Source organism: Arachis hypogaea, chromosome 20 (genome assembly GCF_003086295.3).
Source record: "Arachis hypogaea cultivar Tifrunner chromosome 20, arahy.Tifrunner.gnm2.J5K5, whole genome shotgun sequence".
Classification (NCBI taxonomy): Eukaryota; Viridiplantae; Streptophyta; class Magnoliopsida; order Fabales; family Fabaceae; genus Arachis; species Arachis hypogaea.
The window spans coordinates 13,621,061-13,627,854 of record NC_092055.1 but is presented as its reverse complement, the minus strand read 5'-3'; positions in this window follow the sequence as shown (position 1 = coordinate 13,627,854).

The window sequence follows — 6,794 nt, the reverse complement described above, 5'->3', positions numbered from 1 at the left end:
TATTTTAATATATATTTTATATTAGTTGTTAATTTTAATAGATTTTCACATACACATACTGATGGAAGACAAGAACACTCTTGTCATTTGCAAGGAGTTGCAACACATTCTAAACAAGGTTATGAGAACCGGACTGGTCAATAAACCGGTAGAGTGATTGATTTACTGGTTCAAAGATTCGATCGGAATTCAACCAGAGTTCAACTGGTTTAATTAAATATTAAATAAAATTATTAAAAATTAAACATATAATGAAACATATAGCATGACCTTTTTTGTTACCATAACAATATCTGGTAAGTAAACTAAAATCTGATCTTTTCTTATTCTTTTCAAAATTAAAATAAGAAAAATCTAAACCAACGTTTAATTTCCTAAATTTAGGGTAAAAGGAGAAATTAAAGAAAGAAATTATTGTAGAATTAACAATGCTGAAATGGAAGGGAATAAAGATGAGGGCATGAGGGTGAAGATTTTATTCTGTTTCTGGGCATGTCTTTTGCAACCTTTATGCTGGGTCTAACAAATTTGTATAAAGAAGTTGTAACACATGTATGCCCCCATATGCAGATCATATGCAGATCAATGTAAAACACCATGACAAAATTAATCATACCACCACCAACTCTAATTCAGAAGTTAGAACTCAGAACACAACAAACAGAAAAAAATATCAACTCACCCCAATTCAGATTCAGGACACAACAAACAGAAAAAGAAACAGCAACTCAAGAATCAGATCTCAGATTTTAGTAACTCAGTAAAATTAACAAAATACACGACCATAAATTGAAGCAAACAGAGTTGAATCTTTAAAAAATAGAACCTCAAAATCATAGAAATTAACAAAAGAGAAAAACTAAAGCAGAGCAAAGGCAACCAAACTGACAGACGGAGGAACGAAACAGGCAGCAAGACTACCGGCAAGGGAGGAACGGAGAGACAGACCGGATCGAGCAAACTCACCAACAATGGAGGAATCCAGCCGACCGCGCTTCGATCTGCAAGTCCACATGACGAAGATGAAAATGATGTAGAGAAGACGAGGATGGACGGCCAAAGACGACGATGTGGAGGAGACGAGGATGGACGGCCAAGAGCTCGAAGCACCCTCTATCTGTCACTGCCGGCGGCGAGGCACCCTCTGGCTGACGAGAAGAGTTCGGTGACGGTAGAGGCGGTGACTGCTGTTGGCTGAGAGAGAGAGAGGGAAGTAGCGCCGTAGTAGGTTAGGGATTTTGTGCCATTTTGGTGAGTGAGACTGATGAGAGTGAGGGGAAAGGGAGAAGGGATTTGGGCACAGAAGAGAACAGAGATGAGTTATTGTTGCTGCTGAGTACGATGGGTGATTTAGGAATTAGGGTTCAGCTTAGTTCGTTTAGCCTTTTTTTTTTTCCTTATAGGGACAAAACGACGCCGTTCAGAGTTTTTTTTCAAATCAAAAATCCGCTAAAAAATCGGATGGTTCTGCCGGTTTACCGGTTAACTACCGGTTCGACCGGTTTTTTCACCGACTTTTTGTCAGGCAATTTCTGAGCTTATCCGGACCGGTTAGGTGACCGCCTGACCGGTTTCCGGTTAATCCGGTTGAAACGACCAGTCCGATTCGATTTTTAGAACCATGATTCTAAAAGACAAAAGAAAGACAAATAAACCCACTTGAGAGATCAGCTCACTATTTGAACATCATATTTTGACAAAATCGTACCCTTTAGGGTATTAATTGCCTATCTTTCGCAAGTTTGATGGTACAGAAAATGTCAAAGAACATATCCTATCGTTTTTAGACAATCTCAGAGTCGGTGATAGAATTATACAAGTAGTTTCTGTAGGAGAAACCCTCCATGCATATCATGAACTTGAGAAGAGTGAAATAGAAGCACGAAAAATAATTGGTGGCATTTATCAAAAGATACAGAGATCTAGTCTTACTTTACATGGACATCATTACAGAACCACAATCGGTATATAGGTGTATTAGAAATGTGGAATAAGGGTCACAAATTTACCTTTTCATGAGCAACATAAATACCTTCTCTAAACACTTGAAGAGAACATCTGACATTATTGAGGCAATAAAGCACAATGGAAAGAAATTTAAAGAATTTTTTCTTCTAAAAATGTGTTTTGCTTATGGTAGAAACAAAAGGCGTTCATATTCTAGAGGTTCTAGTAGAAATAGTCTTCCACCTCCACTATCCCTCTCTAGAGATAAAGCCATAGTGGTCGTAAAGAAGAGAACCACCAATCCGTGAAAACTTGAATGATGCATTTTTTGCTTTTTATTCTTCTTTCTTTCTTTCTTTCTTTCTTTCTTTCTTTTTTTTTTTTCTGTTGTTCTTACTTTTTCTTTTAGGAGCATTATTTTTCATATTAGACTTGAATAACCATGTATGTATTGTATTGCCATCTTATTTAATTGAATGAATGAACACTTGGATTAAATTCTTTTCAAAAATAAAAATAACACCAAAATTTGTTTAAAGTGACATCAAAATTTAAATGCAATACTATAAAATTTGGAAAGTAAATTCCATACTAAAAGATCATATTGACTCTATAATATGAAATAAGATAGTACTAAAATTACTTAAAATTGACACCAGAAATTCAGTAATACGATACAAAAAATATTAAATAATTATAAAAAAATTACACATTCAATGAATTGAATGCTTATCTCATATATAAAATAACACATAAATTTTTAAAAAATAACATCGAAATATCTTCACTCTATCATTGAAATTTCTAACTAAATTATATGATAGAACTAAGAACTTAGTTCACGAAAACTTGAGTTGCAGATTCACAAATTTTAACAGAAAAGAGTATAAAGAAAAAATTTGTAGATAACTTAGCAAAATTAAGTAGAACAAGTGCAAAAATTCGAAAGAGAATGAATCATGGCATTTACGTATAAGAAGACGATGTATCGAATATAAAATAACACATAAATTTCTAAAAAATGACACCGAAATGTATTCATTCTATTATCGAATTTTTCAACTAAATGATGTGATGGAATTAAGAATTTATTTCATGAAGACTTGAGTTGCGGATTTACAATGTTGATAGAAAAGAAAATAAATGAAAAAAATCTGTAGATAACGCAGTAAGTACAAAAATTCAAAAAAGAATGAACAATATTATTTACGTATAAGAAAAAGGCGACGATAACGATTACAATGATAATGATGATAATGAAGATGATGAGGAGGAAAAGAAAGGAGAAAAAGAAATTTAAATGAAAAAAGAAGGAAAAAGAAGAGGATAAGGTGGTAGTGGTGACGATGACGATGATAACGAAAGAGAAAGATGAGAAAAAAAGAGCAGTAGCAGTGGTATAAGCAAGTAACTAATAAGAAGTATATTAATTTAGTTGGACTTGATTAAATATTTTGTTTGATTGCAGAACTTTTCTCTTTTTAAAATACAACTAATATAATTTATCTCAATCAAATAAAAAATTTTAAACTAAAAAATTAATTATAATATTTGTTTTGTCGATTTTTAGCAAATCGATGGTGGTTCGATTCTAATGGTCTGGGAGCGAAACCTACTCCTCTTTGTAGGTACCAGTTTTCTAAAAGTGCATCAAAGTGTCTTTGATTAGATGGAAATTGGGAATAAAGATGAATTAAAAATTTATAAGTCAAGGAAAGAAATAAAAGGTAAAGTTTTCGAAAAGAAAATATGCTGAAAACAGAAAGGTTTGCGTTGAAGTTGAAAGAAAGCAGTAAAATGCCTTCTATTAGATCAAAGGACTTTGACATGAAAATCTAAAATGCAAGAATGTAAATTGAACAACGAAGATAAAGAATACTTGCAAGATAAATTTACTTGAAGAAATAAAGTTTACAGAAAGATAAATTGAAAGAATGAAAATATAGAAGGAACCTTACAGAAAAGTTACTCGATCGCAGACTCAGAAATTTCCTGGGATGTGAGTGTGCTTGAGTGTTTTTCTGAGTTAAAGTTTCAACCCTTATTCCCTAAGACTTCCTGGTATTTATAATCTACTTTTGGTAACTGACAATTAATTACAATTAATTACAAAATCACAACTTTGAATGTGTTCTCCTTGGTAACCGTTCCCACCTAAACGTTTCCCATGATTTCCTCGCGTGATAGAAGCCTCTAACTTATTCATTACCATAATTACTCGAATCACTTATTCGAATAACTTATTTCAATTACCTGACTCGAGTACCTTGTTCGATTTGACTTGCTTGATTTATCGAAAGGCCTTGAAATCGAATCTGTGTCGAGAACCTCCGTCTAATGCTTGCGCGTGTCTCTTTCCGAAAACTGTTTATGTCTTCGACCGCTTTACCACTTCGAACCGTTTACCTTCATCGAAAATATTTTTTCGATCAACAAATTGTCCCCTTGGATTAATGTGCTTGCCTTCGATAACTTTATTGGAAGATAAAACACTTAATCTAAATTCAAACTTCAATTTTTAAATCAGTAATAACTATCATTTAACTTTCCATTAATACTCACCCACTCGACACGTTTCCCGAGACTCACGCTTCCTCTTCCTTCCACTTCATCTTCCTCGCGAAGTTACCTCTATTCGCATTTCTTCTACAGTAACGGCTACAGTAATACTTTAAATTCACCAATCTCACCCTTGTTCAAATTTTTCCTGAACTCATTGTTCTTTGCATCCCTCTTACATCAAACATCCTTACAGAATCTTTAACCTTTCGTTTCTTTTTCCTTCATTCTACAATGGCCGCTTTCTCTTCTCATGCTACTGCTCAAGACAAAGGTAAAGGTCATGCAGTAGCACCGCCAGCTCCACCAGCCCTTCGTATACTAAACCAAGTCAATGATGAAGTCATTGACGATCCTCAACTGTAAACTAATGATACTAGAGTCTTAATCCCCTTCACAGTAGGCGCAGATACCCATTGTTTTCTCGGACCGATTGAATCCCTAGAGAGGGCAAACAAAAAACTTTCTTTCTTCCCTAGTGCCGAAGGGGAAGATCTATTGATTAACCAAGCTTTTAACATCTCCCACTTCATTAATCAAAAACCCTTCAGGAATAATCCAAAGATTAATCCTCAAGGATTCGACTTCTCAGCCTGGTACCAACACCTTGAACCCACGAAAAGTGCTGACTGGGGGGCTTTAGGAATACAAGAACTACTAAGGCTCTCCCATTTCTCACTCTCAATGCTCCCTTGGATGATTGGGGCTATGACTTGCTTTTAGAAAAGGACAACCAACAGGTTCCACCTCCCTTGTGGAATGATCGAAATGTCCCTTTTGGATGTAGCTGCTATCACAGGGCTTCCAATAAATTCTCCAGACTGTACTCCTAACATGTAGTCTGAGCACCAATACAATGTTGCCTTAACCAATTCTTACAGCGATTTCATTGCTAATGACATGGGTGTAGAAGGTACTGATGTTACAGATGATGAACATGTAGCCTTCTTGTTCTATTGACTGAATGCAATCCTTTTCTGTTTTTGAAGCATCCAGATGTCAAAGCTCTTTCTTCCCTGGGCTGCTTTGCTTCATGAAGAGAAAGTTCTTAATTTGGCCAAACTTCTTTTAGGGCACATTTTCAAAGAGCTTGGTCAATTTGTTCATTGTCTCCGAGACAATAGCATAATCAGTACAGGTGGCCCTCTCTAGCTCCTTCAACTATGGGTCAATGCCATTTTCGAAAAATTTATGACAAAACCTGGAGGTGGTGGCACTGATAAATAGCACATTGAAGGTTTTTGATTAGCTAATTATAAACCCAACTTCCCAAATACACAAACGGATGAGGACCGATTCTGGGTTATTTTTTCTCTCTTCCATTCCTGTAAAGATTTCAATAATGAGGATTTAGATTTCGCCCATTTTTTGTGTCGAAATCGTGGTCCTGCGTGGCTCGATCGCTTACTCTTCCCACATGACACAGAGGAAAGTGAACTGGCTAATCAAAACTGGGCAAATCTGTTAGCTGTTCAGGTAATTCCTATAGGGTTAACCTAGCATAAAAAGGAAAAGCTCAAGGTGACCCTATATGCCCTCACTTTACAGCCAGACAACTGGGATTTTCACAGGCCATCCCAATCCCTTTTCCTCGGAACAACAATCCATTTTGTAATGTTACTCTACTTTCTCAACATGACCTTGACTTCCTCCTCGCAACAAATCAACAACACAAGGACCATTTTAATTTCCTTGTTTACGACCGCAACTCATATATCACTAAGTCTTGTCTCGAATGGTGGACTGCCTATTACTCTAGGTACAATCGTACTTTAGAGGCAATCTAGCAATCTGCCATTCGATCAGACCCTGTTGCTGAGGGTTCTCCTAAAAAATCACAAAAAAAAAAGCTGATACCACAGCCTCTTTTTGATAACCACAACACAAAAGTCGAAGAACTCCTACCAAGACTTCCAGAAAGGTAACCATTATCCATTTACCATTTCACACATAATCATATACTTCGAAGTAACACATTTTGAAAATCATATCTATATATTAACTTTCAATTTTAATTTCCTCATTAGTTATGGTTATAACTATCAAGCGAGAGTTTTGATGGGAATGAACAAAACATCCGGAACATCCTTGCTGCTTCTCCCCAATCAGAGGATACAACTGACTCAGATCCTGGTTCCCAACTAGTTCGAAAACCCAGACTTATTCTAGTAACATAATAATCTCTATATGTATTTTATTTAAGTTGAAATAAATTTTAACTTATAACTGTGTACCTTTCATACCAGCCTGCCATTGCTACTCATTCAATTACATCTTCTGTGGCACTT